At 37.3% G+C, this 26,108-nt stretch overlaps 1 protein-coding gene and 1 pseudogene across 1 annotated transcript in view; both read right to left on the reverse strand.

Moving 5' to 3' along the window:
- Nucleotides 1-26,108, reverse strand: part of CTNNA3 (catenin alpha 3) — a 1,620,658-nt gene that overhangs the window by 471,419 nt on the left and 1,123,131 nt on the right. The gene's annotated exons all lie outside the window — the stretch shown is intronic.
- LOC150010157 (prosaposin receptor GPR37 pseudogene) lies at nt 7,714-9,879 on the reverse strand (annotated as a pseudogene).

Below are 26,108 nucleotides of genomic sequence, written 5' to 3' on the forward strand. Positions count from 1 at the left end.
GCACATACAGACATGATTCTAAATAGTTATTTAAAATATTGACAGGACCCAGATATGCCACTTTAACTGGAATTTGGAAAAATGTTTTGAGATATTTAGTAAAACAGATGAAACCATATGAAACCCAAAATTGATATATGTAAAGTATATTATTTTTTAATCTTCACATTTATTTAACTGAAAGAATACTCAGGCAAAAAATCATGAAATATGAAATAGAATTCATAAAGATGAGTAATAAAATCAATAAACACTTTGATATCTGCAAGCCAATTTTAATAACATAAGATCAAATCAAAGCAGTTATTCATTTAAAGAAAGTTAAATATTAGTAGAAACAGAAATAACACTAATATCAATGAAATAGCATAAAGTTAAATATGCCCTTTAATGAGGCATTGATAGCAAACTAATTAGAGAGTCATTAATTTTAAGAAGACTTAAGATCACTGCAGAACAAAACTTTAAGTGCTCTGATGCCTTGCAGTTCCTTTATGAAGGAACTTGCTAGAGGTTTTAGGTATTAACAATTATAAGATATGAAGCTGAAAACACATTTTTGAAGTATATAATACAATAATAAATAATAAAAACAAAGAATAAGTAATAGTATTTAATAAAAATACCATTTTATTTTGTACATTTTAAAAATTGTTTTGAAGCAGTAGTCGACTAGAGCTGGGGCAAAGGGAGAAAGCTTGTAGACTGAAGGTTGGAAAGGAGTGGGGAAAGGCATTACTGGTAGGAAATTAAAATCATCACTTTGTTTCAGATGGCTGGAGGGCAGAGCAAGATTGGGAGTAGTGCTACTTCTAGATATTTGTAGAACTGACTTGCTAAAGAGTATAAAAATACTCAAAGTGAGATATGTAGATCAAGTTGAACATCATTCATTTCATCTATATGCCTGTGGAGTTGCTACATTTTAAATGAAAGTTTAAGAGAAAAGAGCTAGGGAAAGAATATTTTAAGTATTTCATATGTTATATTGTGGCTGCGGGCTGGTGTTTTACAAAGAAAGGATTCTTACAATGGCAAAGAGGAAGATAGCATGTAGGGGAGAGAATATTGCTTGCACTTAAGGTATGTGTGGAGCTCAAAAAAGCAAATGTCTGCTAATAGTAGCTGCAAATGATTGGGCAGTTCTTTCCTAAATACAGAATAAAATGCATTATAAGGTACATTTGTGTGCTCTGCCAGTGCTTACATTTTCCTAGAGATGACTTCCATTTAAAGTGTGTCTTTGAATCGAAGAAGTAAAATCAAGTGAGCTAAGGTATGTGGCAGCACTTTGTAAGCTATAATACATCATGCAAATATTAGTTGCTATTTTTATATAGAACTGGAGGGAACAAAATGTTGTCTTAACATCGTAATGTATGTCAATGACTTCAGTTTCCATAATAATTGTAACAGAAAAATATAGGTTTATATTTGACCAATGAACTTCACAATGTTTCCTGCAGAGCCTTTTCTGAAATGTTAAGGTTTATTTTTAAGCAAGATCTCAAATCTGATGTATTTTCCCACTATTTTACATATTTTTTTAAGTTGGTACATTTTTTTAAATGAGAAAGAATTAGAAAGTATTGGTAAAAATTTACAAGAGTGAAAAACTAGTTTGCCTTTAGTAATAATTGCATTCTCTACTCACCTAACCTATCGTTTACTAAGTTATTATCTTCTGGCCACTGCAATAAGGCTGTGTATTGATACACATCTCTAAATATATTAGGTCTAGGTCTTTCATGCACAAAGCGATTTTCAGGTTTTGTAATAACTGACAACCAGTAACTTCTACTACAAAGACACAAGAATGTCCATTATAACTTATGTGAATGTTTGAGAGCACCCTGCCATTTTTATAGGAGCTAATGCCCCATCAAAATTCTACAGTTGAGACATTGATTATTTATTCTACTCAGGGTAACAAAAAAAGAAAAAGCGTTTTGATTTACATTGTGACCATTTCCTTTGTTTATATTAAGAAACGAATATTCTAAGTTGTGTGTTTCAGTCACTGAGGCTAAAAAGTTTTATTCATTAATTGAAGTAATTTAGAAAACAAAGATAAGGAAGCAGGTACATGTTTTCCTAATTTTCCTAAGAAACTTTCTGTTTTTGTTTTGTTTTTTTTCATTAATGGTTGGTCTGAGTAAATAGGTCAGTTATTTTGATAGCTAAAATCATGTTGTATGGGTTTTTTTTTTTTTTTAATTGACCATTCACAAACATTTCCACCTCATACATTTCCCCATCTCAGTAAAAGGTAACTCTTTTCCAGGTGCTTCTGCAAAAAATAAATAAATTAATGCAAAAACAAAACAAACAAATAAAAACAACAACAGTGGAGTTTTTACCACCATCAATATCTCATAGCATTATTGTATCTGCCTCTAATATGTGATACAGATACTGGAATGTCATTATCTTTTTCACCCTTCCCCTCTCCCTTCCACTAGTTCATTCTCAAAATCAGATCGAGATTTATTCTTTAAACTCCAAGTCAGATAATATCACACCACTGCTCAAAATCTCAAACCAGCTACACATCGCTCAGAATAAAACCTGAAGGCCCTACATGGTCTATTTTCCACTGTTCCTTTGCCTTTTTGATCTCATCTTCTCCAACTTGCTTCTATTTCTTCTCCCACACTGTCCTTAATTTTTCTGGAAAGAGCCATTCATCTTCTGTCTCAGGACTTTTCACCCAATTCCTATACTGTGTGGCCTCTAGAGATTGTCATTGCTCACTCTTTCCTGCCCTTCAGGCCTCTGCTCATATTCACCAACTCAGAGAAGCCAGTATTAGCTATCCTATTGCTAAGATCCATTCTGTACCCAGCACTTCCTACCCTCCTTTTATGTTTTTGTTGTTGTTGGTGTTGTTACTCCACACATCACTATGTGGCATGCTATATTTATTTATTTGTTATTGGATATTTGTTTTGATGTCCAATGAAGGAAGCAAAGAGTGTTGTATTTTTTAAAATTTTCTAATGCCTAAAATTTCACCTGAAACAAAGTGACAAAAAGAATGCTTGATTAAATAAAAAATTGAAGTAATTATAAAGAAATCTCAATCTAGTTGCTTAATGAGAATGGATATGTTAAATTTCAAATAAATGTTAAAAATGTAAAAGCAAAGACTGACAACTGGATATATACCTATATAATCAATTACTGGTCAATTTTTGACTTAGAAAAAGAAAACTTCAATAAGATAACATAAAAAATATTCTATGTCTAAGATACAGGTCCATTAAACAAACTACACAAATAACAATTATAAAGAAAAAGAATAATAAATTAATACAAATTAAAAACTGGTGTATCAAAGGAGTGAAATTAAGAACTTCAGTTCAATAAGAATTAAATGCCAATAACAGAATGAAATGAAATATTTGCAGTACTTATATATGATAAAAGACATATCAGATTACATAAAGAATTCCTACAAATTAATTTTTAAAAGGCAGACAAAACCATTAAAATGAATAAAAAAATACTTGAACAGTTACTACAGAAAATACGCTGTACAAATGGAAAATAATTACATTAAAATAAGATCATCATTACTTATCACAGGGCATATCCTCGCCAAATCTACCACAAAGACAAATGATAAAAAAGAGAAAAAGAAAAAGAAAAAATGCCTGGCAATCCCAAATTTTGAGAACAGGGACCAATCAACATCATTAACAGATCAACAAACAACAAGTGCTGGCGAGGATGTGGAGAAAAGGGAACCCTAGTGCACTGCTGGTGGGAATGCAGACTGGTGCAGCCACTATGGGAAACAACATGGACTGTTCTCAAAAAACTAAAAATGCAACTGCCTTTTGATCCAACAATTCCCTGCTGGGATTATACCTGAAGAATCCTGAAACACAATTCAAAAGAACCTACACATCCCTATGTTCATAGCAGCGCTATTTACAATAGCCAAGTGCTGGAAACAATCTAAGTGCCCATCTGCAGATGAGTGGATCAAAAAACTGTGGTACATTTATATAACGGAATACTACACAGCAGAAGGAAAGAAGGAACTCCTACCTTTAGCAACAGCATGGTTAGAACTGGAGAGTATTGTGCTAAGTGAAATAAGCCAGGTAGTATAAGACAAATACAGTGCCATATGATCTCACCTGATACAGGGAACCTAATGAACAAAACAAATGAGCAAAATAGATTTAGAGACATAGAAACAAGGAACAGACTGACAGTGAACAGAAGGGACGAGGAGGTGGATTAAGAGGGGGAAGAAGAGGAAGGATCTAGTCAAGTAACAAGTGTAAATGACTTAAGTACATGCACTACAGGGTGGGGATTGACTGTGGGAGTCGGGGGTGGGTGGGGCAGTGGAGAGCAGAGGCGGAGATTGGAACAACTGTAAAAGAGCAATAATAACAAAGAGCAAAAAAATTTTTTTAATACTTTAAAACTCTATTTTTAACAATGTTATATAAATATGATTTTAAAATATATTCACAAACGCCAAGAAATGCCTTTTAAAAACCCCTCTAAATAAAATGGGAAAACCAGCCACTGTCCCTATGTATGGTTTTAACCTTTGTCTTTTCATTCACGCCTCTACTGGTACAGTAGATGTTTACCTCCCTGATGTGTCCCCACCCCTCACCATATGGCTGGTCATCTGTTATATGATTTAAAAAAAGCAGCGTGTTCCAGAGACTCCAGGGGAGATGTCTTTGTTGTAGAAAGTCCCGGACAAATCTCAGCAAACCTGGGCTTGATGACTCTTCCTGTGTAAATCACACTTTGCTCTTCTAAAAAAAATTATTTCATCTCATTTTGTTCTGTTCACTAGGATGAAATCACCCTTCTTTCTGCCAAGGTATTTTGCCAAAATTGAAGCTTCTCTGATATCTGTATAGGCTGATATCTTATTCTTTCTTCGACTTTTCTCATGTTACTAAGTGATTAGTCAAAAGCCCATGGAGGCTTCTGAAACACTTAACAATCAGCTCTTTTGCATACAATGAACTAAACAGCAAATTCTTAATATATTTTTACACATCAGTGTTAAATTGAGCAAGAAACAATAATTCAAACTCTAAAAGACTTGGAATATTCACAAAATGAGTGTATAAATATTTCTAGCAACCAATATATATTTGTAAGGATTCTGGGTTTTTAATTTGTTTTGTTTGGGGGATTTTTTTCTTTGTTTGTTTGTTTCTTTGGTCTGTTTGTTTGAGTCAGGTAGAAAATGACCTTGAGTATAATCAGTATAAGAACAGTATGAGAAAGCATTTTATTACTATTCCAGGATTAAATAAATATTCAAACAATAATCAAACTTAGAAGTATCTTCTGACCATGTCTTAAGTTGCAGCATTCTCAGGACACACATACTTCATAGAACATAAGTTTTTATTTTGATGTCACTATGAATGCATGTTATTAGCTACATTACTAAAATATATATTTAATATATTAACCTAAAACAGTTTTAAACACAACCAAGAAACATTCAGGAGTTATATTGGACTTGTTGGTGTAAAAAAATAATAAATAAATTTAAAAAAAGACCCACATCCTTATAATTAAGTGAAAATTAGCTTTAAAAAGGATTTTGAAATATTTTAATTGTAGTAAAAAAAAAAAAAAGCCAAAAAACTTAATATGCTGAAAAAGGTCTACCACAGTCACACTGCAAATTTGTCATGATGGGACTCTCTAATTTGATACCAGCTTTTCATATGGTATGGGCCAAGGTGCTGGGTAATGTCAGGAGGAAAGACCTAATGTATTTTGTCATATCAAAGACAAATACAAACTATAAACACTTAAGCCATATTCAAATATTTGAAATTTTTTTAGTATGAGTCTCTGAAGATGTTTTCTTCCTTTTTAGTATATACATTGTGTACCCCAAGGAGCTTCCATTGCATATCAGTCATTAGATTGGGTGATCAGTCACTATTGCCCTAAACATTAAAATAATTGTCATATAGTGAAGATATTTTTTATGTGGCTGATTTTTATAATGTATTTCTTGGACATTTTGTTTATTCCTGACAGGCAGTTTACTTCTAAAATTCTGCTACCATTATTCCTGTCTGCACCAGATTTCATTCATTTTCAATTCCAGTCATTATATCAAATCAAGGAAGAAAATCAACATTACTCCATTGCAAGCCCATATTTGGAGTCTACTTGAGTAGGGAGACTATTTTTAAAAGCATATTCTAATTGAGGCTTTTCTTTTTAATATGGTTGACTACCCTCAGAAAAATTCTCCATTTCAATTAGCCTACAAAAAAATTTCTTATTAATTTCAGTTTAATAATCTTATTTTTGAAGTACAAGATAAATTATTTTAGTTTTTCATCTTCTTATGATACATTTGCTCTCTGAGGAGGAAGCATCAACCATGTTAAGGGGATAATGGCTCACAGGGAAGTGTGAGTGAGGACATTGTGGGGAAAGAAGGAATTGGTCCAATAGCATTAAACCCAGAAGGAGGAAGTATAAAGGCTGAATAGGAAATGACACTTAGATCTTTAGAAGAGAAGTTTAGACCTCTTATTATGAACTCCTTGGAAACATTTTAGTTGATGTTTTTTTCTATTTTATTTTTTTAAAGATTTTTTTCTATTTTAAAATAATACATGTTCATTGGAAACCTGAAACAAAAGTCAAAATTCTCTAAAGACTTACCATAATTTTCACTCCGTAAGATGCACTTTTTTCCCCCAAAAGTGGGGTGGGAATGTCTGTGTATCTTATGAAGAGAATATTGAGTCACAGACCATGATATTATCTGACCTGTCAGCAGTGGAGACAGCTGCTAGAAGAGGAAGTGGTGGGCCCATGCAAAACCCCTGGGGATGCTTAAATGTCCCATTTTACTGACAAATCTCAGGGCGTCCGGTCAGTATAAAGATAGCGAAGAAAGTGATATCAGTGATTGTGAGTAACTGAGCTTCATAAATTCTGACACTGGTGATGATGAGTTCTTGGGGTTCCCAGAAAACTAGAAGAGTACTTGAACCTTAAAGTCTCTCCTCATTTGTTAATGACAGTGATGATGGTTTTTAATACCACTGTTGACTGCTGTTTACGTAGTTGAAATATTATTCTGTTATATCTTATTAAATATTTTAGTACATTATTTGGTTCAGAATATTTTTTTTCTTGTTTTCCTCCTCTAAACCTAGGTGTGACTTATGGTCAGGTGCGTTTTATAGTGTGAAAAATGTGGTAATTTCATGAAAATGTGTCCCATGACATACTTTTCCTTTTTCATAACTCCTGAGTATCTAAATTACAGCTATTAATAGTTATTTAATAAAAAGACTAAGTCAGTTTCCATCAAATTCTAAGTATATAAGTATACATGTAACCAGATATCTCCTTACTTACTATCTTTGAAACTTGTTCCTTTTTTATGCCAGTTTGTGGAAAATTAGGAGGTGGCTGCTCTTCTATGCAGATCACATTAGTTTCTTTGTTTTTCTAGATAACCACCATTCCCAGTTCTGCTTAAAGCTTGTCTATAACTCAAATTGAACTCATTTTTCCCAGACTGTAGTGAGGGTGTTTAGAAAAATGAGCTATTGTCATAATGGGGGGTTATTTAATATCCTTTTAGAATATGGAGTATACATGATTCTCATAATTTTCATAGCTTATTCTAGTCTTGGGGATGACTCTTCATATATTGTTAATGCTTTCATAGTCATTTTAACAGGTTTTAATAGTAAATTTCTCTGCTTTGCGGATTTTCCTTGCAGTCACCAAGGAGCAGGTGATGGTGAAAAGTGTGGGCAAACAGAAGTAACAGCCAAAATACCACCAGAGCCTCGCACTGTCATAGGTGAGGGCTAAAACATAGATGGTGTCCGGCAGATCAGGAGAGATCTTGATAACGCAGCGCTCCGCGGGAGCTCGGCCACTGAAGCCCAAATCCTCCTTGCTCAGCTGGCGAAGAACGACTTCTGGAAGCGCCAACAGCAGAGCGCCAACCCATATGACAGCAAGTTTGGCAGTTGTGGAAGAACAATTTTCAATCATTTCATAGTACATCTGTACGTTGGTGGCAGCCCGGAAGCGGTCGATACACAGAGCACACAAGGTGAAGGTCGTGACTCCAAGAGAAGCAACCTCGATGTAGGGCACAATCTTGCACGAGAAGTCCTCCAGTAGCCACTTCTTCGTCAGCTCGTGAAAGATGACGAGTGGAAGGCAAAAGAAGATGATGAGAAAGTCCCAGAAGGCCAGGTTGGCCAAGAGGGAGTTGGAGATGCTCCGCATGTAGTAGTTATGGCACACTATGCACATCACCGCCAGGTTGCCAATGATGCCAGTTCCAAAGATCACCACCGACAAACACATGACCGCATAGGCTCCGTACGACTCCTGGGTCAGCGGGTAGAAGGGGTTCTTCAGTCGTAATCGCCGGTTCGTGCTGTTTCCCCGGCGGGGATCCTCGCGTTCGTGGACCCCTTCATCCGAGGTCCCATTGTGGGCCAGCGCTCTGCCGGGAGGTGCAATCATCCGCCCTTCGTGCCCCGACGGTCCACTGACCCTGACCGACTTGGGTAGGGGGTCGTGGTGGGAACCCTGGTGTTTCCCGGTTCTCCTCGGCCAGTAATAAAGGTCGCTGACTCCAGGTTCCGTCTTCACACTTGACTCCTGGCCGCGCCCGGAAATGTCAGCGCCTCGCGGACCCTTCTCCTTTTCCTCTGAGGTCTGAAGGAAGAGTTGGAGAGCCGTGGGGTTCCCTCTCCCCAAAGTGCCAGGGGGCTCCTGATCCCGGACACCTTTCCACCTCCAGGCCCAAGGCGGCCTGGCCGGAGGTCCCGAGGGCTCCGCTGCCGACGCCTCAGCCCCTCTACCAGCACCTGGGTTCCCACCCCGGGCCGCGGGTAGGTCCCACGAGGGCGCCACGCGTACAGCCGCTTCCTGCTCCCCCTCCCTGGGCTCACGGGTTAGCAGGTCTGCTGCCGAATTACCGGGTCCCCAAGCGTCCCTGCTGCGAAGCTGGTTCAGTGTAGGTGAACAGCTTCCCCCCGGACAAGTTTTGTTCCTGGGCGCAGGGGCGGACCCGAGGGCAGGAGAGACAGAAACCTGGAGCAGGGGCAGGAGCAGAAGCAGCAGCCGCGAGGTGCGGGCGGGAGGCGCGGCCGGGGCCCGCATGGCTCGGCGAGGGCGCACCCGGCAGCCGCGGCTCCTGCTTAGGACCGACACCTGCTGCCTGAATTACTGCTGAGAGTTAGACACATGTCACTTACCCCCGCCCCGGCAGCGGGGGACGGGAGATTACGGGGCAGCTGGGGGATGGGTCTTGGGGTCACAACCCTTCCGCTCTACCATCCATTCTCCGTTGGCGTCAGCCAAACCCAACCCGAGCGCTGCGAATCCCCAAGGTTCAGAGAGGGACTCTCTGCTCCCGGCCGCTGACCTTGAAAAGTTGCAACCAGCACCGGGCTGTTGATTAATGTTGCGACTGGGAGAAACCCGAACGGAGCCCCACGCTCTTCCCCGCCTCTGGGCGATTGCCTTCTTGGTAACGGTTGCCCTGCCTATTTACATCCTTCCGATACCGCTTTGTCCAGCAGCGAGCCGAGGTGAGAGGAGCGGACAGAAGTTCCCCTCCTGGTGACTAAGTAGCTGCAAGCCTGTCCCCCGCTCGCTGGAAACAGGTTGCAAAACAGCCAGATGCGGCGCAGATGCGCCCAGGAAATTCTTGCCCCCCTAAAACCAGCCACTGGCGAGGCTACTGCTGCCGAGGAGAAGCGGGGTTCGAAACCCGCAGCTACTGCCAAAGTTGCTTCTCCCGCTCGGAGCTGACACGGGCGGCGCGGGCTGCCGGGCGGCGGGTCGCCGCCGAGCAGGAATCGGTGGTGGGGGTGGGGAGGGCGGGCGCTGTTCCTCCGTGGACGGTGCCGGAGGCCACAGGAGCTCCTTGTTGCTACAGCCGGCGCAGCCCGGGCGGAGAGTGTGGTGCCTGGAACCGCCGCCGGCGAGGCGGTGCATGGCCAGGAAACGGGAGGTGGGCCGGCCTCTCCCCGCCGCTCCAGCCGCAGCAGATAGACTCTGAAGAAGCTACACCATCGTCTCTCGAGACGGACGGCTGCCGACGAATAGTAAATTTGGGAGTAAATTTTTCTGCATATTCTTCTACCACACCTTAATGTGAAATATTCTATTTGGAAAGTTTTTTAACTTGAAAGAACAATTTTAACTCATCACTTAGAAAGAATGGAAATGCAGAAGAGAAGACATGAGAACACAAAAGCTAGAAAAACTGCAATAGGAAATAACAATTTAATAAAAGTAACTGCCTTGTGTTGATTTACCCTTTAAGAATTCAAATGCATTATTTCATTTTGAGCTTTAATCTTAGAAAGTGACCCTTAAATAAAAAATTGGAAAATAAAAAATGTTTTATAGTAGATGAATGCTCCTTTTAAGTACAAAGAATAATTTCAATTTCTAATAACACTAACTGTGCTCAGGCAGACCTTATTTCATATTCCGTCTCTTCCATGTTAAGCTACCTACCACTTTGCTGAAACTACTCAAGCACTCAGCCTTAGTTTCCTAATACATATGAGATGTTATTACTACCTGTATTATAGGATTATTGTGAGAAAGAAAAGAAATAATTTATATAAGTCTAAGATGCTGAGGCATTTTTAAGCCTTCAGTGAATGGTTGTTCTCATTATTTTTAATATCATTGTCATAAATGTTGACCTGGTATTAAAGTATATGTCTGTGACAAAAATGAAAAAAGAAAAAGAAAAAGGACTTATGGACACGGACAACACTGTGGTGATTGCAGTGGGGAGGGGTTGGGGGAGGTGGAAGAAGGTATAAGGGGGATAAATGGTAATGGAAATAAAACACAATAAATAATTTAAAAAGATAAAAAAGAGGAAAGGATGGAAGTCATAAAAAAGAATGGGAAGAAGAAATAGAAATAAATAGATAGAAAGAAGTATGTAGGATAATTCTAATGAGGTTATAATTGCAATGATATTACTCATAGGAGGGAAACTGGCAGGCAATTTTACATACACAGATTAAAAATGGAGGTAATAGTTACTTTATATATAAAATTAAAAGATTCCAAATTAATCTGTTACAAAGAAAGTGCAAATTAAACCTTACAGAGAATTGTTACATGTGGTATTGACTCCTATTTCCCCTGCCCCTAAATTTAGGGCCTTTTCTACCAACAAATGTCATGTCAAACCATTTTATACCTTCCTGCTCTTTTAAATGTATATTTGTTGAGTAGTACAGAGCTTGTACACATGGAGAGAATTTAAATGAAATATAATATTTTCCAGTTTTCTAAAAGTAATAATTTGAGATGTATGAGAATATTACTTCAGTAATAGAATGAGGAAAAACCCACTTTAAGAAGAAGAATAGCTTATAGTACTCTTAAATTATTACAACTGATTGAAAGAGAGAATATCCAACTAGAAACAGAAGCTGTGTATATGAAATACTGAGACATCAGACCTGTCCTGTTAGCTGGTCTATTGATAGAGGACAGTCTAAAAGTCAGGGTTACACCCTGGACTACTTTAGCACTTTACTCATCAATTTCATAGACAATCAGTCACATAGAAAGTCAGTTTTCATAGAAAATGTATGAACTAATTACTCAACCATATACTTCCAATCCCTTTTTAAAATTTCTTTTGATTGTGAAATTTATAATAGCCATTAATAAATGGACTGCTAAAATATGTGGTATACATGACGTTCTACTATACAAATGCAATCTGAATATCTGTAACTTCTTTAACTGTGGGAGGACACCCTTGTCTTTAAAGGGCTCACAGACAGACTTACCCAGACTCACTCCTTCTGAGCTCCTGCATGGGAGCACAAGATTGAAGAGCATCAGAGACAGGACTTCTGGCCAAGATGGAGACCTAGACAGATACGCTACATCTCCTTCCACAACTAAGAAGGAACACAGCTACCTCAAAACTAAAGACAACCAGAAGTTCCAGAAAATCAGTGTGCATGGAAGTCCAACAAACAAAGATATAAAGAAGAAATACTCATCCAGACTGGTAGGAGGGGCAGAGACATGGTGGCGAGGACATAGTGTGGTGGCGGTGGTGGCAGCAGTGGTGGCAGCAACAGCAGCCCAGTGGAAAGCACAGTCATTCATTTTAAAAAGTAGGAAGGGACACCTGGGGAGTGCTCCCAGCACCAGCCCAGACTACACAGCTCATGGTATCAGCACCAGAGGAAATAAAGCCTCATTGCTTCTGACTGCGCAAAACAGTGAGGGCTGGGACAGAGGAAGAAACTGCCGGTCTCAGCAGATTCCACTTGTTAAAAAGGGCCCCACACATCCACCCAATCTGGGAACAATGGCCAGGGCAACAGCTACAGAGGTGCCAGTCCCATACAGAAGTGGGAGAAGTGCCCAGAAAAGGGGCACGTGCTGAGGAAGAGGCAATGTTTCCTCTCAGACTCTCCCCCACACACAGCTCCACAACATGGTGAAACAGGTCACCATATACTGATGAATACCTAAGGCTGCACCCCTTACAACATAGCAGGTGCGACAGCTCTACCTAAGACACAGAGGCAAACAAACCAGGAGCCTGTTAAGATAAGGAGACACAGAAGTATGTCCCAAAAGGGGGAGTGGACCAAGGATCCAGTGGGAGAACTAAGCAATGAGGAGATAGCCAACCTAACTAACAGATGTAGAGCTCAAAACGCTAGTGATAAAAATCCTCACAAGCTTGACAGATACGCTTAAATATGGCAAATGCATTAGGGAAGAAGCGAAGGCTATGATAAATGAAATGAAGGAAAATCCACACAAAAGCAGTGGTGAAGGGAAGGAAACCAGGGTTCAAATCAATGATTTGGAACATAAGGAAGAAAAAAACACTCAGCCAGTACAAAATGAGGAAACAAGAATTGAAAAAAATGAGAAGAGGCTTAGAAAGCTCTGGGACAACTTTAAAATACCAACATCCATATCATAAGGGTGCCAGAAGGAGAAGAGGCAGGGCAAGAAATTGAAAGCTTATGTGAAAAAATAATGAAGGAAAACTTCCCAAATTTGGTGAAGGAAATATACATACAAGTCCATGAAGCACAGAGAGTCCCAAACAAGCTAGATACAAGGAGGCCCTCACCAAGACACATCATAATTAAATGCCAAAGGTTCAAGATAAAGAGAGAATCCTAAAAGCAGCAAGAAAAAAACAGAGAGTTACCTACAAAAGGTTGCCTATAACACTACCAGCTGATTTCTCAAAAGACACTTTGCAGGCAAGAAGGGACTGGCAAGCAGTATTCAATGTGATGAAAAGCAAGGACTTACAACCAAAACTACTCTATCCAGCAAAGCTATCATTTAGAATGGAAGGGCAGATAAAGTACTTCTCAGAAAATGTAAAGTTCATCATCACCAAGCCATTATTACATGAAATGTCAAAGGGACTTACTTAAGTAAAAGAAAATCAACATTAACATTAAAACAACAGACTCACAATTATCAACAACTGAGTCTAAAAAATGAAAACAAAATCTAACTAGGCAAACCAGAATAGGAACAGAATTATAGGTATGGGGATCATTTAGAGGGCTATCAGCTGGGAGGGGGTGGGGGAGAAATGGGAAAATGGTGCAGGGATCAAGAAGCATAATTGGTTGGTACAGAATAGATAGGGGGAAGTTAATATAAATATAGGAAAGAATGAAGCCAAAGAACTTATATACGCAATCCATGGACATGAACTAAGTGGGGGTGGAATTGCTGGAGGGAGGGTGGGTACTAGGCAAAGGGGAGCAAAGAGGAGTAAATTGGACTACTGTAACAACATAATCAATAAAATATACTTCAAAAAAAAAGAAAAGCATCAGAGACATATGGAGAGGAACTAAATTGTCTGGCGTCAGGGTGAGAGCTGGGGGGCAGCTTTCTTCCAGACAGAAATGTTGGCAGAGGCCATTGTTTCTTTACTGAGCCTACCCCACACAAAGCCACAGAGCCAGTAGGCAGAAGCCCTGTCTGACATTCCATCAATCTGGCTCACATGTTTGCTCTACCCTAGTGATTCCCTGAGTCCCTGCCACACAAAATTTTGAGGCCCACCCAAGTTCTTTCTAGTGGCTTTTCCATATGAGTGGCTTATCTTGGCCCATGCTTCAGATTTTCCTAAATTATATCAAATAGGCAGCATCTGTCTTCAGCAAGCTCTGTACCACTTGCTAAGTTGCCCCAGGCCTGGCACTATCAGCAGGTGGTCTTTGTTCACAGCTTAGCCTCTCCTGGGCAATTCCAAACTCAGCACAAGTAGAAGCCATCTACAGAGACTTCTGGCAAAGATGGAGACCTGAAATGAATGAAAACATATACGAAACAAGTGGTGAGGGAAGGAAAACCAGGGATCAAATCAACATATTGGAACATAGGGAAGGAATAGTCAACCAGTGCAGAAAGAGGGAACAAAAAGTGAGTAAAATAAAGAGAAGCTCAGAAACCTTTGAGACAGCTATAAGAGAGTGAATATCTGAATTATAGAGTTGTCAGAAAGTGACGAAGAACTAGAAATTGAAAAATTATGTCAAAAAATAATGAAGTAGAACTTCCCTAACTTGAGGAAGGAAATAAACTTACAGGTCCAGGAAGCACAGAGAGTTCCAAATAAACTGGGCCCAGGGAGAACAACACCAAGACACATTATAATCAAAATGTCAAAAATTAATGATAATCTTAAAAGCAGCAAGAGAGAAGAAGAGAATGATGCACAAAGGGGTCCCAATTAGACTATCAGCTGATTTCTCAAAGGAGACTCTGCAGACAAGAAGGGACTGGCAAGAAATATTCAAAGGAATGAAAAGCAAAAACCCACAGCCACGATTACTCTACCCAGTAAAGCTGTCATTCAGAATAGAAGGGCAGAGAAAGTGCTTCCAGGACAGAGTAAAACTGAAGGAGTTCATCAGATCCAAACCACTGTTATATGAGATGTTAAAGGAACTTGTTTAGAAGAAGGAGGATCAAAACTATGAACATTAAAATGAAAACTGTATTACAACAACTAACAACAGAAGCTAGGGAATCAAAACAAAGGCAAACTAAGTAGGCAACAGGAGTGGAAAAAGAATTATAGGTGTGGGGAACATATTGGGGGGAGGTCAGTGGGGAAAGGGAGGGAGATGATACAGGAATTAAAAAGCATAGTAGGAGGGAGTGGAGTAGACAGGAAGATGTTGAGAAGAACTATATGCACAACCAATGGGCATGGACTAAGGGGGGGGCAATTTGAGGGAAGGGCATCACTGGGTGGAGGGAAGAAGAGGGGAAAGAAATTGAGACAACTGTAACCGCATAATCAATAAAACATATTTTTTTAAAAAAGGAACCATCTACAGATCACTTTGTAACTAATGCTTTGTGACCTTGGACAGAACACAGGTGGTGGCTGTTCCTTGGATATACCAACTGAATCAAGGATCAACTACAACAGGGGGGTATACAGAGCCCACACAGTGGGTACACCTTGTGTTGCCAGTCTGGGTAATAGGGAAGGCTGTGCCACTGGACTTTACAGGACACCTACTAATTACACCACTATACCAAGCCTGGGAAATACAGAAGCTCTATCTAATACATAAAAACAAACATAGGCAGGCTGCCAAATGAGGAGAAACATGGCCCAAGTGAAAGAAGAGAATAAAAGCCTAGATAAAGAACTAAACAAAATGGAAAAAAGCAATCTATTAGATGTGGAGTTCAAGACACTGGTTATAAAGATGCTCAAGGAACTTAGTGAAGATGTCAATAGCTTAAAGTTACCTTGTTTTGGAATAGCAGATTTGTAAGGTATGTGGATCTTCAACTTAGATCTGCCAAACTGTTTACCATAAAAAATGGGTAATAATTCCAATTACTGCACATCCTCAACAATAAAAGGTAACATTTGAATTCTTTTGGCCAATCTGGTGAGTGTGTATTGATATATTATGTATTGTATTTTGTTTGGAGTTCTTTGATGATGAGATTAAACACATTTTCAAAGGTGTATCTGACATGTGAATTTCTTCTCAAATCATTTTCTTTTGGTTTATCTTTTTTGGGTATTAATTTGTAAGCATGCTTTATATACTCTGGACATTCAATCCTTAGTGACTTATATGCATTAACAATTTTTCTCTGTGACCTCTCCCTGTATCTCCTAATAAACAGAATTTATACATTTTAATGTAGTGTGACTATATTATTTTTCCCTTTATAGGCAATATTGTTGACTATATTTCCCTTCACCTTTTTCATTCATTCTCTCACCATCTTCCCCTCTGGAAGCAACCAGTTTGGTCTCTGTTTCTATGAATCTTTTCGTTTATTTGCTTATTTGTCTGTTTTATATTCCACATATCAGTGACACCATATGGTATTTTCCTTTCTCTGTATGATTTATTTCACTTAGCATAATACATCCAGGTCCATCCAAAGTATTTCAAATGGCAAGATTTCTTTTTTTGTGTGTTGAGTAATATTCCATTTATCTATCTATCTATCTATATATATGATGTGTCCAGAAGCTATCCAACCATGTAATGTAAAAAATAGAGACATTTACTGAAGAAAATACAAGATACAAGAAACATTGTACATAGAACAATGATGGCTCAGTCCCCTTTAAAGTAGGCACCTTGGGACCTCACAGTTCTCCTAGTCTCCATCAGCTGCTGCATTGTATTTTCCTGAATCTTACTGATGGTCTGAAATCTCTTCCCTTTCAAAGTTAATTTTAGTTTTGGGGAAAGCCAGAAGTTGCAGGGCACCAATTCTGGACTGTATTAGGGTGGGGGTTGAGTCAGCTGGAAGATTTGATCCTTCACCAAAAAACTTTGCATGAGATGTGGTGCATGAGCAAGCATGTTGTAATGAAGCTGTCATTCACCAGTTGCCCATAGCTCATGCTATCAAGTAGAGAAAATGTGTTCAATTTCTTGTTCTTCTTCAAGTTTCTTAGCTATTAATTAATCTGTACTTTAAATTTATTTTACAATCAAAAAGTTTATTAAGCAATTATGAATGAGATTGTTTTCTAGTTTACCTTTCTGATAGTTCATTATTGGCATATAAAATATAACTTAATTCTGGATATTAATTTTGTATCCTGCCACTTTACTGAATTCATTGATCAGTTCTGGTAGTTTGTTGGTGAAATATTTATAAATAAATCTAACCAAAGGTGTAAAAGACCTATACTTAAAAAATTATAGGACACTGAAGAAAAAATTGAAGAAGATACAAGTAAGTGGAAGCACATACCATGTTCATGGATAGGAAGAATTAACATGATTATAATGTTCATACTACTCAAAACAATCTATAGAGTCAATGGCACACCTATCAACATACCAATGACATATTTCACAGGACCAGACCAAATATTTCAAAAATGTTTATGGAATCACAAAAGGCCTTGAATGGCAACAGCAATCTTTAGAAAGAAAACCAAAGTTGGAGGAATCATGCTACCTAATATCAAACTATACTATAAGGCGATAGTAATCAAAACAGCACAGTACTGCATAAAAAGACACATAGATCAATGGAACCGAATAGAGAGCCCAGAAATAAATCCACATTTTTATAGTCAATATTTGACTGAGGAAGCAAGTATATAAAATGGACTAAAGATAATTTATTCAATAAATGGTGTTGGGGATACGTGCAGAAAAATGAAAATAGACCAGCTTCTTATAGCACAAACAAGTATAAATTCAAAATGGATTAAAGACTTAAATGCTAGACCCCAAACCATAAGAATCCTACAAGAAAATATAGGCAGTAAAATCTTGTACATTACTCATAGCAATATATTTTTCTGATATATCTCCTTGGGCAAGGGAAACAAAAGAATAAAAGAAACAAATGGGACTACATCAAACTAAACAGTTTTTGCACAGCAAAGGAAATCATTAACAAAATAAAAGGACAGCCCACTGAATGAGAGAACATATGCACCAATAGATCTGATAAAAGGTTAATATCCAAATTTTATAAAGAACTTATAAAACTCAATACCAGAAAAAAAAAAAAAAAACCACAAAACAATTAAAAAATAGGCAAAGACCTGAATAGACAGTTTTCCAAAGAGGACATACAGAAGGCCAATAGATATACAAAACAATGCTCAACATCACTAATCATCAGAGAAATGCAAGTTAAGACCACGATGAATTATCACCTCACATCTGTCAGAATAACTATCATCAATAAATCAACAAACAAGTGCTGGTGAGGAAGTTGAGAAAAGGAAACCCTCATGCACTGCTGGTGGGAATGCAGATTCTATGTGCAACACTGTGGAAAGCAGTGTGGAGTTACCTCAAAAAGTTAAAAATGGAACTGCCTTATGACCCAGTGCTTCCACTTCTGGTAATATATCTGAAGAAACCTGAAACACCAAGTTGAGAGAACATAAGTACCCCTATGTTCATTGCAGTGTTATTTACAATAGCCAAGATTTGGAAGAAGCCCAAGTGTCCATCAGTAGATAAGTGAATCTACTATATTGAAATAAACATTGCAATAACTCATCTAGCTATAATCTTACTGTTTTGGTTGTTTTCAAAGCAGAATTCTGGAATTGGTGATACAAAATAGCATATTATTAATTGCAATTTACTTATATAAATTGCATGGTTTGTACTTTCTTGGGAATTCTGACTAGAATAGAATTACTTATTTACTAACTTTGATGTTCCTAGTTCCTTCAATCAATTGCATATTTTCATGTCTATGTATTTCTTCCAGCACTTTTCATTTTTATTTTATTTATTTATTAAGTCATTCATTCATACAAATACTCATTTATTCTTTTGACAAATCCAGCACTGGAAGTATGTCAATGTGTAACACAAATTTGTCCTCTGTGCTCAGAAATTTCACAATCACACCAGTAACATTAAGTAATTCTCATATGTTGGCAGGAAAAAAATTAAATATTTTCTAAATGTAGTTAAGTATTATTTCTGAAGCATGTTATAATCCTTTAATCTGATACTAATTCATGAAAGAAAACTGACTTCCAATAAATTAATCAATAAAAACTGATTGCTATCAAAGCATATGTGAATAAAGAAGGAAGAATACAAGAATTAAACAAGATAGAAAAAAATTCAATGCAATTCACAAAGTTTATATGTACATATTTGTACATATGTATATAAATGTATATTGAATATACATGTATCTGTAAGGGGGTCCAGTTTTCAACAAAATTTCTGATTTAATGTCTTAAAAATATGCAGTAGTAATAAAACATTTAGACATATAAAATACCTTCAGAATTTTTTTAAATGCAAGAGTTTTCCATCAATTTAATTATCATTAAGTTGTCAAAAATTAGATATATCTGACAAACCTGAAGCTAAATTAATTCATTTTTTACTCATTTATTCAGCAAATATTTACTGAGGACATATTATAAGCCATATGCCATTTTATGTGTTAGAAATACAGAAACAAACAAAACAAAACTGTAGTCCCTGCTGCTTGAATTACAACCTCAAAAACTAAAAATAATAACAAGTAATGTTAATTGAATAATTACTATATGTCAGGAGCCACACCTGTTGATTCATGTATGCCTTTTCATTTAATCTTCACAACACCACCTTCATACAAGTATTGTGCCCACATTAGAAAGACATAAAGGTGGAAAGAGGTGTTAATTCTCATCCAAATTAGGATAAATGTGTGTGTGCCTGTGAGAGAGAGAGAGAGAGAGAGAGAGTGTGTGTGTGTGTGTGTGTGTGTGTGTGGTAGGGGAAAGGAGGGATATGTGTCCTAGCTGAAACTAAGATTATTTTTGTTAATAATTTGAAGGAACTTCAAAGTACAAAACTGCCAACAATTTTATTGTCTAGTACTGGGAATTTGGATTTACTCCTAAAAGCAGACTGTCCTTTAGCCACGGGAAACCAATACCATTGACTTTACATACTGTATAAATAGAAAACAAGCACTCGTTCTTCCGAGGTTGTTTCCAAATTTAAACACAGTTAAACACAGAGTTATGTCTGAAAAATTAACTTTTGTTTTCTCTATGTAAATTGACATCTATCTTTGTTTCCATTACTACTACCTCTAGTACTACCACTAGTAGCTAATATTCTTAAGTGCTAAGTATAGAGCATTATACTGAGGCCTTAAATAAAGTGCCTCATGTAACCATAATGTCATCTTTCCACTATTTTTCTAGGCATTATATAGGTGAAAAAAAAACAAACCTAAGAGTTCATTTTCTCATTAGTCACACCATTTTTAAGTATGAGAGCTGTGAGCAGGTGCTTTAAACTAGATTACTGAAATAGTTTTCTTAGGAAAATATTTCCTTTTTGGTGAGTATATACTAACAACATCAGTTATATATATATAGATAATTGCTTTTTAAAAGGGAGTGTATATATGTGTTCTTTTCTGAACATTTGGCCGTAGAAAAATAGACACAGCAAACATGTGCAAGCTTTTTTCTTTTTTTTTCAATTGGCTGAGGAAAAAAATCAAAAGGAGCTTCGTTGGGCTTGGTATAAAACCACAGCTCATTTTATGTGGCAATTAAAGAGGAGGGCATTGTGATTCATCTAAGGGCAAATAGGGCTAGTGTGGGCCCAGAGAATGGCAAACAGAGACCCGAGGAGTGGCACTTTCACATTGGTCAGCAACCAAAATGTGGAGCGCAAGAGAGATTGGAGTAAAAGGACCTTGGCTTGAGCATATGTGAGCTGCACCACCAGTAGCACCCTGCAATAACTGAAGGACTCTTAAAGGGAAACTATATTTTTTTCAAGAGCAATGATGGGTAGCTTGATAATTAAGAGAGCAGATTCTGAATTTACCCAGCATAAGTGCAAAGAGTTCTCCTCCATTTATTATTGCATACCCTTGAGTAAATTATTATCTTTGAGACTAAGTTTCCTCAAATCAAGATTGTAGAAAGTAAAAATATTTTTGAATTCCTGGGTGAATTCAATATCATGATTTAGATTAAGTAATTACAATAGCATCCAACACAAATGATACACCCAAGAAAACTTGGCCATTACATTTTGTAGTGTATGTATGTATGAATGTATATATGATCTTTGGCCACCAACCACAGCTCTTCATTGCATAAGATCATGGAGAAAAAAATTGCTCCCTTGACAATCTTCCATCTAGCTAGCATTAATTATTTAGTACTAAACTACACACTAAAATATGAAGTCTATTTGTGGTGCCTACCCCCCAACCCAAACACACACATACTTCCATTCAGCATTAAGAGGCCATAGAAATGTAACCTACAGGATACTGGAGACATTGGTCTATATCCTGGAGAAATCTTAAGGCTCTGGAATCCTTTTATACTTGTCATTGATCAGGAAAACACTAATTTGCCCTTAAAATTACTCTAACGCCAATGACCATTTCTCACCCTCTACCCACACTTATAAATCTTTGTGGGCAAACCTAATGGGCACTAGAGTGCAATGGGAGAAAAATTGGGATGACTGTAATAGAACAACAACAAAAAAAAAAAAAAATAAGAAAATTAAACAGAAAACCAAAAATTGGTTTCCATTCACAAGAACTAGAATAACTTAAAAAACATATAAAATAAGATTTATTTTAAAAATCTCAGTATAATACTAAAGAGTACTCTAAACTCTTCGTTATCTGGTAATAAACTCTTCTTCCTTATTTCACTCCATTAAATGATAGAGGAAGAAGATGAGAACCACCTTCAAAAAAATCCAGAATTTCCCTGTAATTGCTACAAGTCCATCAGTTAATTACTTACAGTTGGCATCCTTGGAAACTAAGTTTTTGAAAAATTTTGTTGTTATGAAACTTCAGTTCTTAGAACTTAAAAACAAATATTTGGTTCAAGTCATTGTAGTCTCGTACTTGGAAAGGAAAAGCCTGAAATGCCATTTAAAAAAAAACATCAGCTTATTTTGCTTCCTCTAAAAGCAAACCAAATTGCTATGTTCTCTTCAAAACATTAAAAAAAAAAAAATACAACTACTACAAACTTTCTTCCTTTACATTTTTTAAAGGTGAAAATAGGTAAAGAGGATAAATACACACATGGGTTTCAGGAAAGATTAACTTTTTAATTTACATATTTGAAATTCATATATTGTAGGATATAAAAAGAAAGAATAAATGAGTGTCTCAAAACACACCTGAATAGAGGACAGTCCCACCTTATGAGAAGTAACATAATGATGTGCAGACTGTGAAACAGAGAAATGTATACAATCAGAAAACGTAGACGTGGCTGAAGAAAAGCCCTCATTTGCACAAAAAATATATGTATGGAACCTGAGCGATAAGGACTGCAACAAAGTTAACTGCAATCTCCTGACTTCAGTTTAACACAAACTATCCTTTACTGGCATGTTTAACTTTAGAAAACAAGGAAACTATTTTGTTAAGAAATATTCAAAAACAACCACTGGCAAATACTCTTTAAAATCTCTAGGAAAAATACTGGAAATTAACAAGGTAAGAATAAGAAGACAACATCTTCCAGCACAGCCATTGGGATCTGTAGGTAGATAATCGTTACCATTAATAGTCATAGTCAGAACTATTGTAACAATATAATCAATAAAATATACTTAAAAAGAAACAGTCATAGTCAAAGTTTGTTTGATTTAAGTGAGTTAACCATAACCCCAACACAAATTAAGTTTTAATAAGTCTCCTTCCAAATTCTCCCATTCCTCCAGATACTTATTAAATAAATATTTATTAGCAAGTAGTCATAAAATGATTCCTATAGTACTTCTCTAAGTTGAGGAAGTCAAATATCTATCTTTTGAAGTAATTGGACCACATCTTGCATAATGAGTCACTGAAATAACTATAACACTATTCCAAAGGAATTATTCTATTACCTTTATAGTAAGCACCATGAATTTATTATAGATATCACCTTATATGTTTGGATACAATATAATTTATGGATCAAGCCTAGGTAGACATTTATAAGGTTACAGGCTATAGACATCATGAATAGGCAAGGGCTATCTTCACAATATCCTAGCTAATGTACATATCTTGAATGCTGCTTATTTCACTAATGAGAGTGCATTCCTCAAATCCATTATACTAATGAACAAGCCATGAATTTCACCAATGAAAAAACATTTCTAACATTCATTTTGCTAATTGTTAAAGCCTTTGATATTGATTAAAGATAATGATAACGGAATGACTTTTAGTAGCTGCTTTGGAGTGAGAATTTCCTGATTAGAATTACAGTGTGAATTCTTAATTAAATAAATGGTTGTCTCTGCAGTAGAGCATAAACAAACCACTCAGACTTAAATATCACAACATTTAAGCTGAAGTATTTTAAGTTATAGACATCATAACAATGAAAATATAAAAATAACCACCTAACAAATTACTATATATGAGTAACTGGCATACAAGGAAGAGGTCATATGAGTTATCATAGAGTCTAAAGAATTTTTTTTTAATTGATCCCCATACCAAAGTGGAAAAATGAGAGTGAAAAACCTAGAGTGAGGTTGGGGTAAAGGCACAATTTAAAGGATATAAAACATATCTAAAACATTTCCCATGGGAGTATATGATCTATAAAAGTAATTTCTTTAGGTGTGTCAAGGGAGGGAGAGTAGCAAGACACTAATGGAGGTGGGTTGTTGAGGAACAAATGTCATGTTGAAAGAAGAGGAGAGAGATCTCACTAATCTTAGTTTATGTAAGAAAAATTAATTAATTTTTTTGAGCAGGTGGGATGGATGTATTACATAAAAGAGTGCTACCTTAGTAAGATGTTCTAGATTGTACTGATAAACCAAGGTAGATCAACAGAACTGACTGGTGTCTACCCAATTGTTTGAAAAAAAGAAGTCCAGAGGTTATATTATCAAACTTCTGCTCAGAACCTATTAACCTATCTTTAGAAATAATCAATGAGACACAGCAAAGACAATTATCAACTCATCTCTTATCCATAGGTGGTTCATGAAAAGGTTTTGGTTACTTTTTCAAAATATTTATTTAGATGAAACTATAGTAAGAATTAATTGAAGAACTAATTTTGTATGATTCTGAAAATAGATATATAAAAGAAGAAAAATTCAAGAATGGCCAATTAAAAGTTATACAAATAAAAGAAAAAATAAAGGTATAAAGAGTTACAGAGGAGGATCCAAGATGGCAGAGGAGCGGTAGAAGCTACACTAACCTCCTCCCAGGACCAATCTGGAATTATAACTTCATTGTGGAGAAATCATCTGGAATAACAAACTGAACACTAGCCAAAGAGAAGCCCTATAACTATAGACAGAAAAGGGTGCTTCATCACAACATGATGTGTAGGAATTATGGAGATGTGAGAGGGCTGCCTGAGCCCCCATGGGTAGTAAGTAGCTAAAGGGAAGGAGAAACATCTCAGCAGCTGGGGGTTACCCCTGAGAAGGGTGGGATCTAAACCCCCAGCTGGGCTTCCCAGCCTACAGCAACAGAGCTGAGAGTAAAACAGCATCCATCTCTGAAAAGCAAACAGCTTCAGGGATTTTTGCTGGCCTGGGATGACTGGAGACACAGAGAGATACTTAAAGAGACCACACATGAAAATACATTGGCACCCACTTACCCCAGGGTCCAGGAGAGGGAGGGCAGAGTGGACTAGAGGTGCTAAAGGAGAGTTTGGGATGGTGTTTTGAGGAGAGAACTGAGGGAGCAGCCAAACAGTCCCTGTGCTGACTCATCTCCCATACTGAGGCAGACCACATCCCTCCAACTGGTGTCAGCCTAAGGGGAAGCAATAGCTCCGCCTGCAGGAATTAATCTGCCCCACCCTTGGTGCTTAAGCCTGACACCTGATCACAGATTGACTATATTAACAACTAAAGGAGACAGATAAAGACAGTAGGTCTCTTGTAGTCTCGAACAGGCAGCCTAGGCAGAGACTTGGAACCAATTTGACATCACCAGGGGCAGATCCAATAAGTAAAGAAAGTGCACCTCTACAACAGTATACAAGACATGGTGGGAGGAGTGACTCTCAGTCAGCTAGCTGGAGGGAAGAACCCACCAAAGAGCAACACAACAACAACTAGACAGCCCAAATAGAAGGCAAAAAGGACAAGCCAAGATCATCATAAGATCAAGGAGACTGCACCACTGAATCCCACAGGTCTCCTACTACAAAAGTTCACAACATAAAGACCTGAAGTCAAAGCAGATAAATCTAAGAAGCAGAAGCAAACAAGAAGAGTCAACAAAATGGGGCAAAAGAGAAACAACCCCCCCATTGAAAGGAAAGGAGGAATCCCCAGAAAGACTGCTAAATGAAGTAGAGGCAAACAAACTATCAGACATGTAATTCAAAACAATGGTTATAAGGAAGCTCAATGAGCTCAGCAAGCTCAAAGAAAACTACAGATAACTCCAGGAAAGCTATAAGAAACTTACTGAAAACTATATCAGCATTAAAAAAGACATAGAAAATATCAATAAGAGCCAGGAGGAAATGAAGAACACAATTTCTGAATTGAAGAACACAGTAGAAGAAATCAAAAGCAGGCTAGATGAAGCAGATCAGATCAGTGAGCTGGAGATCAATGTAGAAACAAAATCCCAGAAAGTGCAACAAAATGAAGAAAGACTGAAAAAGAATGCAGAGGTTTTAAGAGAGTTTTAGGACATTAAATGTAATAATATCCATATCATAGTAATACCAGGAGGAGGAGAGGAGTAAGAAATAGAAAACCTGTTTGAAAAAGTAATAAGAGAAAACTTACCTAACTTGATGAGAGAAAAAGTCATGCAAGTCCAGGAAGCAAAAAGGGTCCTGATGAAGATGAATCCAAACAGGCCCACTCCAACACACATAATTAAAATGGTAGCATTCAAAGACAGATAGAATCTTAAAGGCAGCAAGAGAGAAACAGCTAATAATATACAAGGGAGCTTCGATAAGGATATCATCAGATTTCTCAACAGAAACACTTCAAGCCATGAGGGAATGGCAAAAAATATTCTAAGTAATGAAAAAAAAAAAGGCCTACAACCAAGACTACTCTACCCAG

Source organism: Furipterus horrens, unplaced genomic scaffold, assembly GCF_987537825.1.
Source record: "Furipterus horrens unplaced genomic scaffold, mFurHor1.1.pri manual_scaffold_5, whole genome shotgun sequence".
NCBI classification, from domain to species: Eukaryota; Metazoa; Chordata; class Mammalia; order Chiroptera; family Furipteridae; genus Furipterus; species Furipterus horrens.